This window comes from Patella vulgata, chromosome 8, assembly GCF_932274485.2.
Source record: "Patella vulgata chromosome 8, xgPatVulg1.2, whole genome shotgun sequence".
NCBI lineage: Eukaryota > Metazoa > Mollusca > Gastropoda > Patellidae > Patella > Patella vulgata.
The window spans coordinates 45,243,102-45,265,718 of record NC_065886.2 but is presented as its reverse complement, the minus strand read 5'-3'; the positions used below and the strand labels follow the sequence as shown (position 1 = coordinate 45,265,718).

At 36.6% G+C, this 22,617-nt stretch overlaps 2 long non-coding RNA genes across 2 annotated transcripts; one reads left to right on the top strand and one right to left on the bottom strand.

Moving 5' to 3' along the window:
* The first annotated feature begins 1,501 nt into the window (after nucleotides 1-1,501).
* LOC126830771 (uncharacterized) lies at nucleotides 1,502-14,833 on the top strand. The gene is made up of 8 exons (XR_007683973.2): nucleotides 1,502-1,715; nucleotides 3,242-3,338; nucleotides 5,373-5,495; nucleotides 11,659-11,766; nucleotides 12,358-12,420; nucleotides 12,781-12,900; nucleotides 13,718-13,846; nucleotides 14,590-14,833. It is a non-coding gene; the product is annotated as an uncharacterized LOC126830771 (long non-coding RNA).
* Nucleotides 14,834-18,070: 3,237 nt separating this feature from the next.
* On the bottom strand, nucleotides 18,071-21,684 carry LOC126830769 (uncharacterized). Its single transcript, XR_008789014.1, has 4 exons — nucleotides 21,528-21,684; nucleotides 19,215-19,477; nucleotides 18,691-18,819; nucleotides 18,071-18,447 (listed from the first exon to the last, which is right to left on the bottom strand). It is a non-coding gene; the product is annotated as an uncharacterized LOC126830769 (long non-coding RNA).
* Nucleotides 21,685-22,617: the final 933 nt, after the last annotated feature.

The window sequence follows — 22,617 nt, the reverse complement described above, 5'->3', positions numbered from 1 at the left end:
GGTGCATATGATTATGTTACTATGATGATTATTGAGGGTGTACTATATGGAGGGGTCAGTAAAGTTCAGCCTTATAACTGCCAAATATTTTGTTGTTGATAATTCGACCTTGAGGTAGAAATTGCCTTTAATGTGTGACGAGGTATACAATTTCATGGCCAGCCCATTTAAAACAATCTCAATATGTAAGCGTACTGTAAACTCTTAAATATTTTTATTTTCCACGATATAAATGTTATACTGATTGTCTTCGTGTCCGTCAGTCTATTTGTGCAAAAGGGTTGAGTTTGTTTAGCAGAGCATAATGAGGAAAATATATTAATCATGGCCGTTCCCATCAGTTAAGGAAACAGCCATACCGTAAAATGATTTAAATATTAGTATTTTAATACGGTAATCCATAGACTCGAATCTCTGTCACTGTTATGGGTCTTCCAAAAATTGTTATCATGAAAAATGTATCATCAGCTTGCCCATCTTTAGCTTCGGTGTCCGCCAAGGATCCGTTCTGGGCCAATTTTGTTTAGTCTTTATACCAAACCCGATATCCATCACATGGTCGTCTGCGATATCACTTCGGTGGAAACGGACGTCAAATAATGCTATTTCACACGCCCTCAAATGCGAGAGAGAGAGAAATGGGGTTTAACGTCCACTCGACACATTTCGGGACTAACACATGGTTCAATTTTATTTCAATAGTTCGCTTGCGCGTAGGGGTCTTTAGCAGCCCGAAGAAACCGGAGGACCCGGAGAAAACCCACGAGGTTGGACAGGCGACCCTACTCCTTGTCACGTACAACCGGGGAATCGAAAGCCCGCCAGTTGACTCAATGACAGACCGTATGATACAGCGCACGCGTGCTGACCATTCGGCCATCCAACCCCAACCCTCAAATGAAGGAGTAGCACCACAGAATTATGTCGTATAGAAGAGGCGGTAAAAAAATGTCAATTTATGTTTCTTTTGTCACTTCTAAACCAGCAAAAGTATTTGAAAAAATCTTAAAAAGTGTCACATAAGCAACATAGCAACAAACCGTTGGTTAAAATCAGCCGAGTTTCCAAATTTCCCTTTCGTAGCGCACCTGCCCCTAGTTACATTATCTGAATATACCCGTACAAATAAACATCAAATTTAGCAGCATTCCTGTCAAAAAGAAAAAAAATACAAACTGGCCGGGTTACAACTAATGTTCAACTCTCTGATAAACGGTGTTTGAAAAGAGTTCAATAAGGGAATACAAAGGAAGAACAGTTTCTTAATAATTAAACTACAATAAAATAAAATAAATGGCTTGAATCAGAGTTTTCACTAAATTTAACAAGAAATTTCTCTAAAAGTTTTTAGAATATACTGTACGGATCAGCAAACTTGTGTCGAGTTTTATCTAAATTACTGTAATCACCCTACCGTAACAAAAATCACCCACCCGTAACAAAAAAAAAGAAACACATACAGGCATTTCGAAATACTTTTCTATTCGTACCCAGGCTTTGTAATACACCATTATCTTGGGTAGGTATATAAGCCTTTGCAGACTACAATACACCACTAACAGAACCTGTGAAGAAAGATGAAGTCGTTACTTTTTGTCGCTGTATGTTTGACTTTGGCGCTGGTGACATCAGCTGCAGATAGTCTGAACGATGAATTGCTTCGAACCTTAGCCAAACTTGATTCCAGTTCCGACCAATCACACAACAGAAACCCGGTATGTAGTTTTCATCAGTTTTCGCAAGATGTAGTGCGGTTCATTTGCACCTACTACATATATTATAATCTTTCGAAGGCAAATTGGAGAGGATTGTTGATATCTGTCTCATTCTCACGCGGCACAGACTGAAAGTATTTAGTATCGACAAACCAAAGTTTGATACCAAATCACCGGCGATAAGCAAAGTTTAAAAAATGTGTATTCTCTGTATGAACTAGGCTTAGCGTCAACTGAACGGTAAGACGAGCCAGGTTATTTCGGGACTAACACATGGTGTATTGCAGAGAGGGAGTGGCTCCGGTGAAAATCGACGGAGATATGCAATACAACCCTGCTCTTGTCACCTTAATGTCTGGGATGGAAACCATGCTACTTGACAGAACTTATCATCTAAGGTTAGATATTAGATCTTAGGCACAATAATCGTTTCATTTGCCGTGCTTTGCATTTAATTATTTCGACCCCACTCCATGCATTCAAACCTATGAAAATGGGTGCACACAAAAACGATAAGCTTTGTTTAGCAGTGTACACGTCACGCCCCAGCTAATGTTTGTAAAATGTGACGGTTTCGCAAGGTAACTAACTAAAAGAGCTACACTCAATAAGTGAACCCAATACCCATGACTATAGAATGGGTGTAATTATAGCCTTGTAAGGGGTGGTTTGGATGATTTTGTTTTCCACAGTTTGATGGCTGGCAAATGTGTAATCGATATTCATGACTACTGAACACCCAAATTGTAATTAAAGCTGCGCTCCTACAAGTTTTATACTGTATTATGTGTATCGATTCATATCAAGATTTATATCCATGGTATATTTATATGAATTGTGCCACATCAGTTAAATTTGTAAATTTAAAGTCGTTGTAAAACGAGGCCTGTAGTCAATTTAAGAATTTATAACTTAGAAGCAGGGCCGTATGTAGGATTTTAAAAGTGGGGGTGCAGCAGAGTGGTGGGGCGCCATAGCCTCCACGTATGTGATATAAGAAAGTTTCGATCAGGGCAAACGAACCCATTGGCGTGTGGGCGCCCTTAAAACCGATCGACTGATCAGTGCCTTAAGAGCATCACTGTGTTATTATAATCAAGTGTATTATTTTATAATTGAAAGATTGTCAAATAATTTTTGTTTTTTGGGGGATGAAGTGGGGGCGCAATTTCTCGGGGCGCCTTATTTTTATGGAGGTGCAATGTACCCCCTGCACCCCCGCTAAATACGGCCCTGCTTAGAAGTTGTTTGCTTGAAAAAAATATCCAACGCAACACTGCTCTGCGACAATTTTTTTCAATATATTTTTACTCACTCGGGTGTGTTATTTAATATGGAACTATTATATTATACAAATCTGTTATTGGGGCGGAACGCTTACTTTACACCCACATTAGCACGTACAATTATACTGTTGTGAGGGTAAGCTGCTGTCATCCAATAATTGTTATCTAATCGCCGGAATTTTTATTCGCCCACAGTAAGAATTAAACTTATTTGGTCTAAATTATCAATTTATTTTGCAGTATGAAAAAAGGGTGGTTTCCGGGGACAATTCTCAAGTCGGTGGTGAAACTGGAGGTAGTGTGGAGTCTGGAAACAACTCAAATCCACCGGAAGAATGTAAGTATCTGTTAGAATGCTACAATAGTCATGTGGATGTAAATGCCAGGTCAAAAAGGAAATCCTGTGATACTTTAGGTAACACTTCAACGTCACTGATGGATGGAGCTGTGGTTAAAGGATTTTGGAAATTCACAATGTTCGCTTTTTTCTGCGCTGCCTGTACGAAACAGCTAAAGTAAACCTATCGCAAACACGTCGACCCGAGACATATTTATCGCATTCACCTGGCAACAGTCTCATGTAACTGTAGAAGACATTAAAGTATATTGAAGCAGAACGTAACCTATTTGACAAATTGCTCCATAACTTGTATCATATTAAGATTATATTGTATACATGTAAAGTATTTATTTAAATGCATAGAACCAATTTGAACCCCAAATGTGTGAACCTATTGAACCCCAAACGTTATTGGTCTATGATATATATATACATGTTTATATATAGAGAGAAGTGGGGTTTAACGTCCACTCGACACAAACTAGGTCATTTCGGGACTAACACGTGGTTCAATTTTATTTCAATAATTCGCTTGCGCGTAGGGGTCTTTAGCAGTGGGAGGAAACCGGAGGACCCGGGGAAAACCCACGAGGTTGGACAGGCAACCCTACTTCTTGTCACGTACAACCGGGAAATCGAAAACCCGCCAGTTGACTCAATGACAGACAGACCGTTCGGCCACCCAACCTCCCGATCTATGATATATAATGTACGGTCCACTACATACACGTATTTAAACATACATTATAGAATTGCAGGAGGACCGCACTACACGCAAAACAAAAGATAAACCTGCGGACAAGACAGAAAATAGACATTGCACGCTAAAATTATCTATTGCAGGTCCTTCTTTAGGCCTGAAATGTCTAAAGTATTAATTAGATATTTACTGGATTAGAATCCGGTCTGCTGCTTCTGATTAAATCAAAAAATGGATAACCGAGACTATATTTTTTTATTGTACCGACTTTAGTAATGATGATCGAGGCTAGGCTCCAAAATACTCGGTTCAGGGTGGATCAATTTGACTGAGTAGTAAATAAATAATAATAATAAAAAAATAATGAGTGAATTAAACAACTTTTGTGGGCAGGACTGTTTAGCAATAATAATAGGGGTTAAGCCGGCGACCAGGCTCCTTTTCATGTACAAGCTCTGGAACTAGTGATCAAAAGTGTTTTCGTCAGACCACTCGGTCACCAATCCTCCGATCTCAAGTATCCACTTAAACTTCCGTAAGCGTAAAGACCTGTTTGTCTCTACAAACGCAATGCGTTATCCGACGCACGTTAAGTCTTGTATAATAAGCATATTATGATTATGTAGCCCCCATTTCGCTGGACTAAACAGTAAAGGGCCACATGTATCAAATGATTTGTGCATAATGTGGGTCTACTGATTTAACCGGTGGGGGTTGGGGTGGTAGGGGGCCGTGGCTCAAGGCGCTGGCTCGCTAACCTGGAGGTCTCGGGTTCGCACGTGGATATGGCCGAGGAAGTTCTCGCAGTTTTCCGGTGTGGTTACCCCTTGTACGTGGCACAGAACCGAGGGCCTGACAAGAAAGAGTTTACCCGTTCAAATGACACGAAAAACGGAGGTCACGTGTACACATTGGGATGCACTTCAAAGAACACTTGACAGTTGGAATTCGAAATAAGAGTTGGCCGTTTAAAAATGAATCATGTAAGATGTAGATAAAGAGCTAGTTGTTCTAGCTATAATAGTTAAAAAAACCCAGATTATACTGAAGATTTCATTCAAATTACTTTATCATGAGTGAAGTTCTGATGAAGTCTCAGTTATCTTACTTTTTTTAAATCTCGCGGGTGTTCTAATCCAATTTAATCTCAGCCATCCGAAAGTTTAGAGAAGTTGATCATAGGCTTGTCATGTTTATAAATGTCTAAATAATAGTTTACAAAACATTTGAAGCCAAAGACACCCAATAGGCAGATTACAAACACATGCATTGATGTTTTCTATGATTGTTGTTTAGGATTTAATTGTGTCAAGGGTCAATATCTGTTACAGATTATATGGGCTTTCCGGAATTCAAATCAAGAGTACACGGATGGGCACAGAAATCTAAGGCTTTTGTTCAGGCTTTTGATGCGATGAAACCGGATGCATTACTGATCATGACAGGAAAAAAGGGTAAGTTATGAAAAAAAAGCGATGAAGGTGGTTTTCCACAAAAGAATCCATTAAAACTTTAAATTTAAGTATTTTTATACACTTAACGGAAACCAACGACGTAAACATATTCATAATTTAAAGAAGAATTTATATAAGCTCCGGCTTGTTTTCAGATCCCACAATTATATAGTGTACTTTTATAATATGTAAATATTTATTCAATAAATAATCTCAGAAAAAAGAAGAACTGTAAGAGTTGATTGTCATGTGAATAAATGTCTAAATAGTACACTGACAAAAAAACTTGTGTTGAATCAACACAAACTTGTGTTAAATGTTGAAACAACACAAAACTTGTGTTAAATGTTGAAACAACACAAAACTTGTGTTAAAATTTATCAAACAACACAAACTTGTGTAAAAATCTACACATTACTTGTTTTAAAATTTCTGAAACTTGTGTTGAAATTTCTGAAACTTGTGTTTTTTCATACAAACTTGTGTATAACCACCAACAAAATCTAGTGTTGGATTTTACCAATTTATATCCAGTATAGCAACCTTTACCGTGCAACCCCTCCCCCGTTTGTTCTGTTTAAACTGTAATGTTTGATAAATGACATAACAATAATTTGGTTTGTTAATTTAAATTATTATTTATTCAATAAATGAGATGAAAAATTAAATTACTGCCAAATCAATACTAAACAGACATCTCGAGGGTTAATAATTCCAATACTAATAAAATTGTGTTATACAATGAAAACATCCCCCCCCCCCCCCTAATCATAAAAAAATTGCTATTAAAATTGAAAAAATAAACCCAAAACAAGCACTGAGACATTTAGAATATTAATAAACAAAGTTAATTCCAATACTAATAAATTTGTGTTCAATAATAGCAAAGTTCACAACCCCCAATCCCCAATCAGAAAATTAAAAAAAAGCTATTTATTTATTGTTTTTACAATAAACCTTAAAAAAGAACTGAGAATATAATAGATATGTACACAATATCCCTACCCCATGCCCCCAAAACATACATTTGAAATATATCTAAATTTAATAACAACCAAACCAAGCACTAAAGACATTAATTATGCATTAAATTGAAATACTTTTAAGAAGAAATATCCCCTTTAAAAGATTAGGAATTTACAAATGTCTACAGTACATAAAAGGGAACTAATAGATAAGGTACAGGACAAATAATAGTAGATAGATAAAATAAATAAAGCATAAAAATCAAATAAAATGGAGAATTTAAAAAAAAATATAAAAACAAATATTGATAAAAGAGGCATTAACATTGGAAATGTTCACCAATTGTTTAAAACTAAAGGTTGATTTCATCATACAATAATACATTTTTATAATTATCGACTGTTAATTGATAATTCCTCTTTAATATGGCGAAAAGAGCATAATTTAACAATAGATATTATTTTGAGACTCATATGTATGGCTACATGCGAATTCAAGGGAAAGGATTTTAGTTAGGCAGCATTATTACTTATAGACGGAGAGAAATACAAAACTACCGAGAACAAATTGCAAAAGAATTTCTTTCACTGGAATCTAGTAAAGGGATGTCTAAAGGACTCCCAACTCAAAATCGTCCGCTGAAACCCTGTAGCGTTTTTCATAATTAGCATAAATCCAAGATGGCCGCCAATTGGACTTTCTGGCCTCCATATCTTGGAAACGGCTCGTTTTAGAGCAATAAATGTATCATCATTAGATACAAAAGTGATATCAACGAATCAGAAAATAAAATTATCACAACGCCAGCAGGTCATGGTGTGAAGCCCTGACGTCATGACGTCACACTGCCGTTATTTTGACGTCAAAACACTGCTTTGATACTGAATAAGCGGGTTTGACGTGAGTTCTGATGTCAAGGAGAACTCAGAATAAGCGGGTTGTGACCTAGTTTGTTTTTGTGACACTGACTGATTGGACTGGAATCCAATCTGGGTTTTCCCCCAGATATTTGAAACTTTATTTTGCTAATTTTGTGAAAAGAGTTGTATTTCGCCATGGATACGTGCATGATTGGTGGCAATAACCTAATTAATAGTGGGGATGTTGTCAAACTCTTGTGATTGGCTTTGAATCCAGTCTGGGTTTTCCCCAGATATTTGAAACTTTTTTTGGTAATTTTGTGAAAAGAGTTGTATTTCGCCATAGATACGTGCATAATTGGCGGAAATAACCTAAATAATAGTGGGGATGTTGTTAAGCCAGTGATTTTCAACCAGTGTGCCGCGGCACACAGGTATGCCGCGAGATCTTCATAAGTGAGCCGCGAAATTTTGAACGACACACTAAGAAAATGGGAAAAAAACGTGATCCCAAACGAGTATTCACTGGTAAGTTCTTAGCTGTGGGGTTTTTTATATTTAATTTGAGTCATTCTATTTGTCTATGACTAGTCTGTGTCTGCGGTTGTATACCGTCTATGACTTGCTATGTTTTAATTTGCAAAATTCAAATATTTTTCATATATATTTAGCTAGGTGTGCCGCTATTTTTTCATATGTTCCAAGGTGTGCCGTTGGCAAACAAGGGTTGAGAACCATTGTGTTAAGCTCTGGTGATTGGTTTGCAATCCAGTCTGGGTTTTCCCCCAGATATTTGAAACGTTTTTTGCTAATTTTGTGAAAAGAGCCGTATTTCGCCATGGATACGTGCATAATTTGCGACAATAACCTAAATAATGGTGGGGAAGTTGTCAAGCTCACCACCAAGGGGTCGAATGTAATCAATCAGGCTGCTCAGCTTCACCGGTTGGACATTTCGGTCACCCCTAATGCTCTTGTGCATGTACAGTGCAGATAGAATTTCACTCACCAGATTGGATTCCAGTCCAGTCAGTCAGTGTTACAAAAACAAACTAGTTCTCAGACCCCTTATTCTTAGTTCTCTTAAGACACCAGAACTCACGTCAAACCCGCTTATTCGGTATCAAAGCAGTTTGTCCGGTCGTCAAATCTGAATATTTTGAGTGAATCTTGAAATTGTCTATAAAGCTTTTTGGGGGGGATGATTTTAGTAGCCTATGGTGTCCTCTTTCAGAATCTGCCGGGTGAACTCCGGTCACCCTTGAGCGTTTTGCGAAACTCAAGATGGCGTCCAAGACGGCCGCCATTTCAAATAATCCCCCATAACTCCCATAGTATTTATTCTAGGAGGATAATTTTGGGGTCTAAACGTATGTTACTAGGGTCAAGGAATACACTGAAATCATTCATTATGTTGTGGGGTGATTAGATGATAGTAAAATCTAAAATGCCAGACAAACCAAACTATATGTAGAGACAAACTACATATTTCTGGATAAAGGAGCATATGAAAGAGGGGGGGGGGGACACAAGCTGTTTTGTGAACATTTAAACAAACAAATTCTACCCACAAAACACGAAATAACCCCCACAAAACTAGGCAATATTCAGTTTAATCCTTTGGTCTTATTTCTGGCTGCAACCTAAGACAGTACAAGCACAAAATACTGTACATTCTAAGCCATCCGTAGTGCATCTACAAGCAAGCGTACTGCATGAGTTACCCCGGAGCATGTGAGCCGGTTGTAGTGTTATCAATTTAGTATCCTTCACCCAGCAATGGCTTGTTGATTAGCTCTTTTTACGTTCCCTGTAAATGCATCATTCATTGAGCAAGACTACCATGTTTGAGTGGGGATGGTGACTTTTAGATGTCCATACCCACCAGCGTGTTTCAGGCATCGATTTGCTAGAGCTCTGTCCATAACAAGATGACATAAATACATGCACAGTGGCCCGTGCAAGCATCGATTCTACTACTCCGACGAGTGAGAGAGAGAATACAATCAAGCTCTCACCACTTCCAAAGCTGTAGCAGCATGCACGAGTGACGCCCCAAGTAGGGGTGGCTTAGAATGTATAGTATTTTGCACCTGTGAAGTCGCAGGTTGCAACCAGGCACACGACTAAAGGATTAAACTTAATATTACATAGTTTTGTGGGGGTATTTGCTTTTTTAAATGATCAAAACACAGATTGTGCCCTTCTTTCCAGGGCCGTCCCATGTGGCCCTGGACCCCCTTTTAGGCGTGTATGTAGTGTTATCGTACCAATCATATGCTTCTATGTCCATAAATATATAGTTTGGTTCGGTGAAATAATTATTGTCCAAACCGCCGCTATCGAGTTAAAGGGCCATATTGTTTGGCATTTTGCATTTTACTATCATCTAATCCCCCCACAACATAATGGATGATTTCGGTGTATTCCTTGGCCCCCAAAACATACGGCTAGACACCAAAATTATCATCCTAGACAAAATAGTATGGGGGTTATAGGTGATTATTTGAAATGACGGCCGTCTTGGACGCCATTTTGAATTTCTCAAAACGCTCAAGGGTGACCCAGGTTCAATCGGCAAATTATTAAAGAGGACACCATAGGCTACTAAAATCAATTATAAAAAAAATCTTTGTGTACAACTTCCAGGTTCATCCATAGTTCTGCCGGACTAAGTGTTTTGACGTCAAAATAACGTCAGTGTGACACATTTTGAGTTGGGAGTCCTTAAGACATCCCTTTACTAGATTCCAGTGAAAGAAATTCTTTTGCAATTTGTTCTCGGTACTTGACAAACAGAAATTATATTTCTCCGTCTAGAACTAAAGCATCACCAATTTGCACATTGAACCAAATGGCCAGTTTGGTGTCATTATATGAGTCTAGAACCACACCAAGCAATTATCCAAACATCTATGCTCATTTGAAGTTTACATCTGTCTCTAATGATTACACACCCGCTTCTCTGTGAGCAAAATAACCTGATAGCGAGTGTATAGATGTGTTTTGTACAGTCTGTACACCGTCACATATCTGAGAACCATATTAAGCCTATTAAGTTTAATATAGGTATTTAAAAAGTCTTACCTTTTATTATCTTTTCTGCTCAAGACTCCCTGTGCCTTATAGTTTGCAATTACCAGTGAATATAACTCATTTGAAGTTTGAATTATTATTTGTCTAAGACAAATACTAATCCAGGAAGGAATTACCACAGTGCTTAAGAATACAGTTAACTTCTGTAGTACAAATAGGGTTCAATATCGCAAAATACTGCAATAAATTTTTCTCCCCCCCCCCTTTTTTTTTTAGAGTAATTCATTTTGATTGGTTATTTACAGGTAAGCAATAAATGTCCAATTCCGATTAATGAACCAATTAAATTAAATAAAAAGATTAACTCGACTATTTCCACACCCATTCAGACATTTCTTAAAACTAGATATAACACTATTGTTATAATGTTCACATTTTCTTTGACGTGCCAAGATTTTTGGGGTGATATCAATCAGACACTTTCAAATGCAGACATGAGAGAGAGAGAGAGAAATGGGGTTTAACGGCCACTCGACACAAACTAGATCATTTCAGGACTAAAACATGGTTTAATTTTATTTCAATAATTCGCTTGCGCGTAGGGGTCTTTAGCAGTGGGAGTAAATCGGAGGACCCGGAGAAAACCCACGAGGTTGGACAGGCAACCCTACTCCTTGTCACGTACAACCGGGGATTCGAAACCACGCCAGTTGACTCAATGACAGGTCTTATGATACAGCGCGCACGTGTTAACCATTCGCCCCCCCCCCCCCAAATGCAGACATTGTAATAACATGTCTCTGTCTATTGTCTGAGACAAGATGTGAAAATAAACAAAGGGTAGAATCAGAATAACCTTTTATTATATGTAATTAGATAATTAGAAATATTTAAAAAAAAAAATCAAGTGAATTCCTCGACATTCAAATTCAGGAAGAGTGGTTTTACATATAGGCTAAGCCAGATCCCTAAGCCAGTTCCCCAATACCATTCAGATTTTCTCAATAAATAAAATCATATTATTACAGATAATAAAGTAACATAATAAATGTTATTTTAAAATTCGACGTAATTACTTATATGAAATAAAATCTATACAAGTATGTGTTAAGATATTGAAAAGTCCTTTTTTTCAGTGTAGACCCAACCTTAAATGTTGTTGTTTTAAGGTGTCTAAGATATGACTGTCTAAGTATTGGGAGAATACCGTTTATTCAATATTTGTGACCAAAAGAGAGATCTGCAATAGGCAGAATGAGCTCTTACTATCTTAAGCAAAAGTTATTTTTTTGTCGTTTTAGAATGGGAAGATATAGAGGGCAACACCGCAGCCGTAATAGGCCAGGGATTTCATACGTATGGAGAAATTGCCAAAGAAGTATTTGATACATGGGGGCGACTTTTCGTTCGTAAGTATAGCCATATAATGTCACCAATGTGTTATGTTCCATATTCCTGACGTAATGGTTACGAGCATTGTCAGCTCGTTATCCACTGCTACGTATTTTATGGTAAAGTGGTGTTTTTGATATTACATTTCCAGACCCCGCTTCTTTATACTTCGACTTAGATATAAAGCGAGAGAGAATGTGGATTAACATCCACTCTATACAAACTAGGTCATTTCAGGAGTATTATATGCATGGCTCAATTTTATTTCAATAATAGGGGTCTTTAGAAGTGTGAGGAAACCGGAGGACCCAGAGAAAACACAGGTGGTTTGATGTGTGGCCCTTCGCTTTGTTACGTACAAGTGGAGAATCGAACCCACGCCATTTGACTCAATGACAGACCTTGTTATCTACGCTTTAACCCCCCCCCCCCCGCTTAGATATTATAAATCGAATACGATATGATAGGAATATAGAACAGGCAGTACAGAGAAGTAGGACGTTAAACTCCATTTCCTGTCATGCCTTCATTCGAAACACAATACAGGCTAGAATGATTGAATGGTTAAACGTAGAAACCAGAGTCTATTCTCTTTTTGATATTTTCAGAAGCCAAAGGGTTTAAGGAGACTGGCAGATGCAGACAGGTGGATAGACTAGCATCCGATATAGGTTGGTGACATTTTTATATTCTGCCAGAGGACTACATTAAACTGGTTGTGTTGCTCGTTTTTTTCTCAGACCCATATTCGGAGAACAATGGGTAATAGGTGTCAACTGTACAGGGATGTTCTGGCGTTATTGAATAATTTAGAAGCAGAATACCATCATTAGAAATTTTAAAAACACTGTATCGGAGAGCAATACCTAAACGAAAATGTTTTAGTTAGGATAATAATTGGACGAACTTTCAAATTCCGTTGCATGTAATAATATTAAAGATACATTTTGATCACTCCTTTTTTTTAAAATTCAATTTTACTAGTTCAAATTTTTTGTGCGATTTCATTTTTATTATTCTCTTCTGTGTAGATGTAGAAAGAGACGATATGGCTGGCATTAAATCTTTTGAAGCCTTAGTGTCTGATATGGACTGTTTCGCGGGAGAATTTAGGGACACTTTCAGTGTTTTGGAAGATGCCTGCATAAAAGGTAACTTATTTTTAAATCTATAAGAGCTAGATATTTTAATAATACATGTTAAATTAAAAATATTAGTATTTAACAAAGGTGGTCTTTCTCTTTGAATTTATTCTTTCCTAGGAGTATCCTTATATACACCAAGGTCCCGTGTATATATTGGAATGCACGTAAAAGATCCCCTGGCAGTTGGAATTGATATAAGAGTAGGCGATAGTGCCGCTGCCCGGGCAAAATTCCCCTCATAGCACACTGTATGGCGTATGCCTGTCTTCATTAGCCCAGTATAGGAGCAGAACAGTAGGAGGTTAAACCCCATTTCATTTATAAACACCAAATATTAGCATGCACTCTAAATTCGGTTGCGGTATTTTTGCTTTCAAGTATGACCAGATTTGAGCTCATAGCTTCAAGGTCTGACGGGTGTCGTGTGTAAAACATTATAAGAACCGACCAGTCAAAATGTTCATTAAATACACCATATAGTACTACAACAATACTACAACAGTGGGATAATATATGTACATCGATGTTAGCGGATACAGATCAAGTGGGGTTCAAATAATAACAGATGCATTAGAATAATTAAGAAGTGGATCTTGGGCTATGCGTAAGTAAATGTACTTTACAATCGAAGATGTAGCCATTTAGCCAAATGCAGCTCTGTCTTGCGTTGACCGATTTAAACTTATGTACACATAGTTATGATTTAGAATAGTGTCTTCATATAATGTTTTATGTCATGTTTGGTAGTCCCTTTATGAATTTCTTTTATTAAGTTTAACAAATTGGAACATTCCGACAACGAACGATACTATATTTTTTTTAGAAGATACATTTAGTCCAGATCACGCCATGGACATATTGACCAATGTTATGAAAACTCTGTTCAGGTTGAAAAGAGATGGTGAACGATTCGCCCCAGCTGCTGCCCACATTAAGGCTGAATTGGAGAATGGTATGTTTTCTTATAAAATGAATGTCATCTCTTCAAATACAGATGTAACGTCATTCTTTGACATATTTATTTCAAATAATATACGGGCAACGTGCCAATCGCATATTGTTTATACAAGATGTCGGAAATCTGATCTCGCGTAACGATCTCATTGAAATGCACGTGCTGGATAATGTTGAATACGTCTCAAGCAAGACATATTGCTTGACCAATATTTTGCCGAAAGAATGCACATACATCTCTTGTTGTCGTCTTGATGAGAAGTTGACTGTTGACGAACTGTAGCCAGCTGACCTACCTGAAGTCAGGACAATATGGCAGAAACTGACATTGAACGGATACAAAAAAATACTTTGATAAACATGCTACTAAAACGTTGACCAGTGCATACAAGGTATGTTGAATTAATGTTGGTCAACATGTTTCCGAAAAGTTGATATTGTACACTCTACTTAAGAGGCCATTTAGGGTAAAAATGGTGGACGGATAGACGGACTAATTGAGGAGACAAAGGATATTTTCGGATGGCAATTTGAATGCAATTTAAGATAATGATATAATGTTATATTTAAGAGTTTAGCTTGATTAGATAGAATATATATATATATAAAAAAAAAACAATTGGAAGTGAGGAGAGGAAAGCGTTTTACCCACAATAATTATCCCGTGAAAATAAATATTGTTTCTCGATTATTCGCAACATTACCAGGCCCATTATCCACGAATAATTTGTTTACTTTCAGAAAAAGCCAAAAAGACGCCCACTTTAACGGACGATGCGGATCTTCTTAAGCGGATTCTTAGAAAACTACAAGATTAGAATCACCAAAAGAAGCCATTATTATCTCTCAGATAAAATTTCAACAACAAACAACCATGGAAATTACCTTTAAATTTATATAGTTTTGTTTATACTGTTTCCCCTTTGTAACACCTAATGCTGTTTTGGCGCACTTTAATGTTTGTTAAATAAACATTTTAAATCTCGTCCCACGACCAGGTTTTCCACTATGAGGAACACTTATAGTGCAATTATGGTGTGATATACCCGACATATAATAATACACATTTTCGTAAATATGGTCACCCGCACCCTACAATGCATATTACATCACGACCATTTTATCTAATTAGTTAATCTCTTTTAAGACTGCTGACGAAGGTTCCGACGAGACAAAGGTAAGACGTTAAATACTGTGCCATTGTTAAAGTAAACGTTATGCTTATGAATGTTTAGCTCTATCAAAAATGGAATGGCTATATGGAAACTTTTCCCCGGACAGCGGCGCTACATAGCCTCCTGTTATATCGAATTCCCACTTCCAGTGAATCTTTTACGTGCACGACTATACGTTGGCCCTTGCCAGGTACCTCTGTCCAGCACCACTGCCAATGGGGCAACACCGGAAAATCCGGATGAACTTTCTCAACTAACCACGGTCCAAGGTGGACTCAGATGTTTTCCGAAACAGTTTTTCTAGTTCAATTCCAACAACTCCAAATAATTCACCATTGTCGTTAGCTAAAATGGAACTTAATAATTTACATTCCGATTAAAAGTACACAACACAGTTACAAAAGACGAAATGAAACCGAACTCTATCATTAAAAGAACCATATCGTCATTTTTGTGATGAGTAAGAGTTTTAATATGATCTGAAGAACTTGGCATGGTGTGAAATACAATGTCATACAGATGACGATACCACACAAATTTCTTGCCTTTCGACCATATTTGTTGGCAATCTCAATAATTTCTGACTGCTTTTATGTTAAATCCAAGAGAGGTAATACGAAACTGACTAGGCATAATGTTCATTGCACAGGTAACGATACAAATAATAATGACCGTATCTTTGTGTCAGAATCAGACAAACTCTTATCTTTATCATCTTAGGATGAACCGTACCAAATTTCAGAGAAATCCATGCAGCCATTATGGAAATGAAGCAAATTTATACGATAATCTATATTGGCCCTTAAATATGATAGGACTTGGGTGCTTATACCCCTTTAAAAGACTACGGATGCCCCAATTAAATTCAGAAGTGGTCACTATTATTAGAACAAAAAACTATTTAGTGATTTGGAAGCATGCAATCTGTACTATGCACAACGCTTATACCACTAAATCGCGATAGTTTTATGCGAAATGTTAACAGCTAACTATCAATCCTACAATACTCAGACATGGTTTCTGAAAATCATATGGTGGAATACACTATTAGTGCACCATATTGTGTAAGATTCATGGATGTCTGGCACAATTTATGGTAGTTATAGTTACGTGTGTATTACTGTATATTTTTCATTTATTATATATAAGGTATTTCCCATTTAAAATGTGTGGTATTGTCTCTTTAACGTAATATCTTGAAGCTGGTCAGAATTCTCTTTTTAATAGCAAGTCTAATCTGTATTCACTTTTAACTCACTAAACTAAACAATTCAACTTCTCTATCCAACCTCACATGTAAACTAACCTTTTTACAAAGAACAACATGTTGTATTACACTTGGTAAGTTTTATATTTTGACTGACTTATTATAAACTCTTATTTTATAGGGTATGTATTTGTATGTATTGATATTATTTAAGAAATAATAAATATCTGTAAATAAGGTCACCATTATCAATTCCTTTTCTAAATGTGTTCCGCTTCATTTAATATATAATGTATACAATTACCATTATTCTAATTATTTATACATTTCTTTATGTCTTTATACCGATTTGTAAAAATTAATCCACAATAAAATCCTGAACCTATGACTTGGTGTTTTCTTCATTGAATAGAAACCGTGCTACATAAAAAAAAAATATTTTCTATATTTTGGCATTCGATGGTCGCGGGTTGTTTTTCCAATTCTTTGCTGGCGGGGGTGTGAGATGGCAGAATGGTTAGCGCGTGCGTGTTGTATCATAAGTTCTTTCATTAAGTCAACTGACGTAGTTTTGATTTCCCAGTTGTGCGTGACAAGAAGTAGGGTCGCCTGTCCAACCTCGTCCACTGCTAAAGACCCTTATGCGCAAGCGAATTATTGCAATAAAACTGAACCATATTTTAGTCCCGAAATGACCTAGTTTGTGTCCGGTGGACGGCACCCCCCCCCCCCCTCTCTCTCTCTGCTTGCTGAAAATTTCCTAACACAGTCGTGTACATCTGGTTATTATTATATCAATAAAACTAAAATGTAGTACATTTATTTGGTCTGTCATATGTTGTGTTAAATCTCAGTTTCTTTGATCCAAGCAAAGTGGCCTTCAGATATATGCCGAGTTGCCTGCCCCATCTGAACGAGAACGTAATAGAGTAAACGAACTAAGTATAAAAATAACTGACCTATTTTATATTTTGTGACATGAATGCAATGTGATTCAAATGTTAAATAAAAGATATAATGCTGAATTTTCTGTCCACAACAAACAGTTTTTTGTGTCTAATTTAATAGCTTGCGAGTCACTTAAAAGTACGGAATGCGTCAATACCCTCGCATTGTCATTTCAGATGGTGCAGATGAATTGGCGAGATATTTTGAGCTACAATATTCAATACATGCGAGGGTTTAGTCGTTCGGCTACAATAGTCCTGTTTGGGCGTATTTTTATCGTTTGTAAATATTTAATGTAGGCCTACATGTGTAATATAGGTTCAGTGAATAAGATGTCGACTCGCTAACCTGGAGGTCCTGTCTTCTATCCTGGTGTTGGCCCAGAACGTTCATCGGTATTTGCCGGTGTGGTATCTCCTCGTCTGTGGTGTATGACAGACTTGTTAAGGGGCCACGTACAGTTATAGGGGCGATGAACTAGGTACTCATTTGGATGTATGTAAATGATCCATTTGCAGTTTGAATTCGATAAGAGTCGGCCATGATGCCGCTGTCCGGGCAAAATATCTCTCTGTATGGCGTATGCAAAACAGTAGGATCCCATTTCATATCAATTCCTTTATCTCTAATTAATTTTATGAAAGTCATGCTACTATTGTGTTGCAGTCACAAATAAAGATCACTACCGAAACTTGCGAAATATAAGATGTCCCAGAGATAGAAACATTCTTAACCTTGAACCAAAGTTCGATCGCCTCTACACGAAGAGAAACCGTGCGGAAATTCGCCAATTAATTTTACGTCCCGCTATTGCCCCTCAACCCGAAAGTCACCCTTTGTATGCTCTATGAGATAATGAAAAGAATGATTTATGAAATTAATTATCATCTGATAAAGAAGAGAATTATTTATCCGAAAAAGAGTTATTGATACAATAATGAACGGAATATTTTGTTATAATGAAAATAATTAATTATTATATAAAGAAAAGAATTATTTATCTGATAATGACAGGAACAAATATTATTATTAGAATTTTTCGTCTTGCTTAATTAAGTTGATCATTTAGTTATTAGATTACAATTCTGATAATTAGGATCTGGTGTCTTAATAATGATAATGATCTGTATTGTAGAATGAGTGATACAACACTCCAGCAATCACTACCATGATGATCCCTATCATAATTCCTGCAATATTCAAGTTTTTAGCTGATTCGCCGTAATGTCTGGCTACTTCAAAGGAACCCTCCTCTGCGGCAGACGTAGCCTGAAATGGAATACAATTTTTTTAGAGAATGCCCCGACATCAGATAATCATTTCCAAAATCCATTACATTAAGACATAGGCGACTGTAGTAAATGTTGCCTTATTTGTAACTGACAGGTCTGGTAGTCCTTTACTTTACAGTTTCCACAGAAAAAATTCTCCTAAGTATTGCACTCCAAAATAAACAAGCAGAATTTTTATGTTTGAATCCAAGAACAGTACAGAAAATAAAATTGAACTCACCTTTAAAGACATAATTATTGCTATCAATCCCAATGGCATACAGCAAAACAAACATGTGAAGACAGATAACCCAGTATAACAGGTGGGTTTCGGTGTTCGTATTACTCTGGTCAACACAGGCTGGTTCATCTGTAATACATCAAATATAAACGGTTCAATGGTGTAACCCATGGCGCGATATCACCCAATAATATGATATAACACATCAGCCTTGATTGCTGGCTACCGTGGAAGTTATTTTGTCCAGGGCAGTTACGTTATGATTGAAATATATTATGTCGCATAATTATTATGAAATATGGACCAGGAACCGAATGTGACGTGATCCCAGGCATCTTGGAATGTTGACGTCGTATGAAAAATCGAACAATCATTCCCAGATTGATATCGATCGTACATCGGCGGGTCCGTAGGAATTTTCGAAGAGCAAGATAAGCAGCGCTTGGGATCTAGTTCCTGCCCCCCCCCCCCAAAAAAAAAACAAACCAAAAAACAAACAAACAACCCAACAACATCCAACTTACCACCACATCCACACTATTAATGGTAAAGGGATGATACTGTTGTCTAGCTCCGTTTGGGGTTGGTTGGTCATACCCATAGACATCTGGTTGAATAGATGGATATGTAGACCTGTCACCTTCTTGTCGCCATTGCATTGGGTTAGTTCTAGTCAGAACTCGGGCAGCAGCTTCATTCAATGCAATTTGTTGTCCAGCGATGAATTCTGGATCATAGGTTTTATCATATCCATAATCAGTATCATACTGACTGGGTAGATTGGTTTCTGAAGAATCAATGAATGACTTTGGGTAATATTTTTCTCGCCATTACTCCGTCGATATTAAGAGCACTGAACATTCTTTTAATTTCAGCATTGTAACGCCATAGTAGTTTAGGATTAAAACTCAAAATCACACATATATAAAAATTAGAACTCAAAATCACACAATACGTCAAAAATTAGACATGTCAAGGTTTACTAATAAAATATTTTATAAATTTTAAACTTAGAACATTTGACAATTAATTGATGTTCTACATCAAATACCAAGTGTTAACAAGCTTTTTCCATGCAAGATACGCCCACATTTTGAAACAGATGGACAGAGAACGAGCTAAAAAAAAAAAATGATTTTTTTGTATAATTAGGGGCCATAATCCATGAAGATATGGTCCGATAATTAATATCGAACGGAATCGAGATCTTTGGGTTATGAACATACATATCAAGTTTCAACAAAATCGGATAAAAATTGTGACCTCTAGAGGGTCCACAACCTTCGTATTACATATTTGCGTACAAAGAGCGGCCATTTTGTTCGGCAGTTTTAAATTTTCCCGAAATTCGAATTCAACCTTCAGTATGGTGGAATGGTGATATATTTAAACTGCTTTTAAAATTGGAAAGAAATTGTGAAGTTACGTTCGGATATGCGCGATTATCAAAAGGAACCATGATATTAGTGTGTAACAGTGATACATTCACAAGTTTTTTTTTAAATGGGATAAAAATTGTGACCTCTAAATTTTGTACAATGAAGGGCCATAATTCAGGAAGATACGAACCGATATGCGCAAATGTCGAAAGGAACCAAGATCTGTCGGTTATAAACATGTATTTCAAGTTTCATCAAAATCGGATAAAAAATATGACCTCTAGATGGTCCACAACCTTGATATACCAGATATTTACACTATTTGCGTACGAGGGGCGGCCATTTTGTCCGTCAATTTTGGTCCGACCTCTATAGGGTCCACAAGCTAAAAAACGTGATTTTTCGTACAATGAGGCGCCATAATTCAGGAAGTTACAGTCCTATATGCGCGAATATCGAACGGAATGGCGACCATCGGGTTATAAACTTACTTTTCAAGTTTCAATAAAATCGGATAAAAATTCTGACCTCTACAGTGCCCACAAGCTAAAAACGTGATTTTTCGTACAATCAGGAACCATAATCCACGAAATAACGGTCCGATACATGCCAATATCGATAGGGACCGAGATCTTGGGGCGATAAACCTATATTTCAAGTTTCGTTGAAATCGAATAAAAATTTTGACCTGTAGACTGACATCAAACAATTGTGGACGGACGGACAGGGGCGACGACAATATACGTCCACATGAACGTCTCATACAGTACCAGAATTCAATAATTATCTTGTAAAATAATTTTTGCAAATCATGTGTAAAACGATACTGAAGTTTGTGGATTCCATCTAAGCCTGATTTTCCCAATTTAAACTCATTTTCAAAAGAGGTAAGTTTAGTCTTCACACAACGCCTGGTCTCAAATTGTGACAAATGTCTTGTCCGAAGAAGAGTACGTTAAAACATCGGATGCCGCTTTACATCCCAGGAGTTCTTATAACTAATCAGTTTTTGTTGTAGTCATGTACATAATACAAAGTTTGATCATACAAATAGCTTAGTTTGCAGTTTTCGAATACAAACGAATATATGTATATATGCACAGACGTATATAACAATCGAAAGTTTATAGCTTTACTGTTATTACATGATTGGCGAGGTCAAATATGAAATGAATATAAATTAGACAAATAAAGATTGCCTAGGTGAAACTGTAGAAAACAAGCCGAATCACGATTTATAATCCAATACAAGAATGACTTTAGTTCAGTGGAACCGGAATAAACTATCGTTTAATATGTAACGTCCAAAATATTGTAAACGTCATATACGACTGCCTTTTTGCTTTTCTAGTTTTTGTCACTCTTATGAATATTCGAGCCTGAACTCATACCCACTGTCTCGTGTATAACAATCTGCAGGGATACTCAAAAGAAATGCCAGAAAATTAAATTGCTTACCATTAGCCATCTTCAGTAGATATCAAAACATCAAATATTATTATGTCCCTACCCGTATACAAAAAGCACGGGTAAAATATAGGTCTGTTAATAAAACGTCGATTGGTTGGAATGCACAAAGCCTTTTATCCGTTTTTACAAATGTCGTGAATACCTGTTTTTATATTTATGTTACATCGCAGAAGAAAGGTGAATATGCATTATGGCGAGGTATCTGGGTCAAAATGCGATCTTGAGTAATACGTAGAAAATCAAAAGTAAAAGGGAAAATTCGTACCTAAAAGGGTATTTTAATGGTGGAAAACCATAGCTTTATGCATGTAATCTGCAAAAACATCAAGCTTTTCAACATTTAATCGTCATAATTCTACTTTCATGGACATACTTGATACTTTTTACGATCAACTTTCTATTGTCAACTTTTGACTTTCGACTTAAATTTTCTAGTCACAGTTTTCTAAAGCAGATGTTTTTGCAGACAGAATGCATAAAGTTATAGATTTCTACCATAAAAATATGCTTTTAGATAATAATTTTCCCTGTTTTTGTAAACAATATTTTATTTCAAATTGAATGACAACGGATTGGGGAACAGGCATAATAGCCTATCTCACCTCTCTCCTCATACAAGGAAAATAAAATATTTATAAACAGATCTGTTATTTACATATTATAAAAAATAAGGGGGAAGAAAACATTTAAAGTAACCAGGTTATGTACACACCATTTCTAACAAATGAAAGAAGATCTGCTATTTTATGATTTAAAATTGATAAGAAATTAAAATCAAATATTGAAACGTCTGGTGACATCAAAAAATTCATGTACTATTTTAAAGAGGTTATTGGTTGTAGCCTGTTTATCTGTGCCAAATCGGAGTGATTTAATTAATTGCTGGTGTAATGTTAAAAGATTTGGTGTGTTTTTCGTACATCTGAATACAATCGGCACCAGCAGAGAAAATGTTTGAGAGTTCAAAATTTTCCCTCTTCATTGTGATTTTCTACTTTTTACATTCTTCTTTTGATTTTCTACTTTTATTCTAGATCGCATTTTGAACCCGATGCCTCGACAGAACGCATGTGATGTT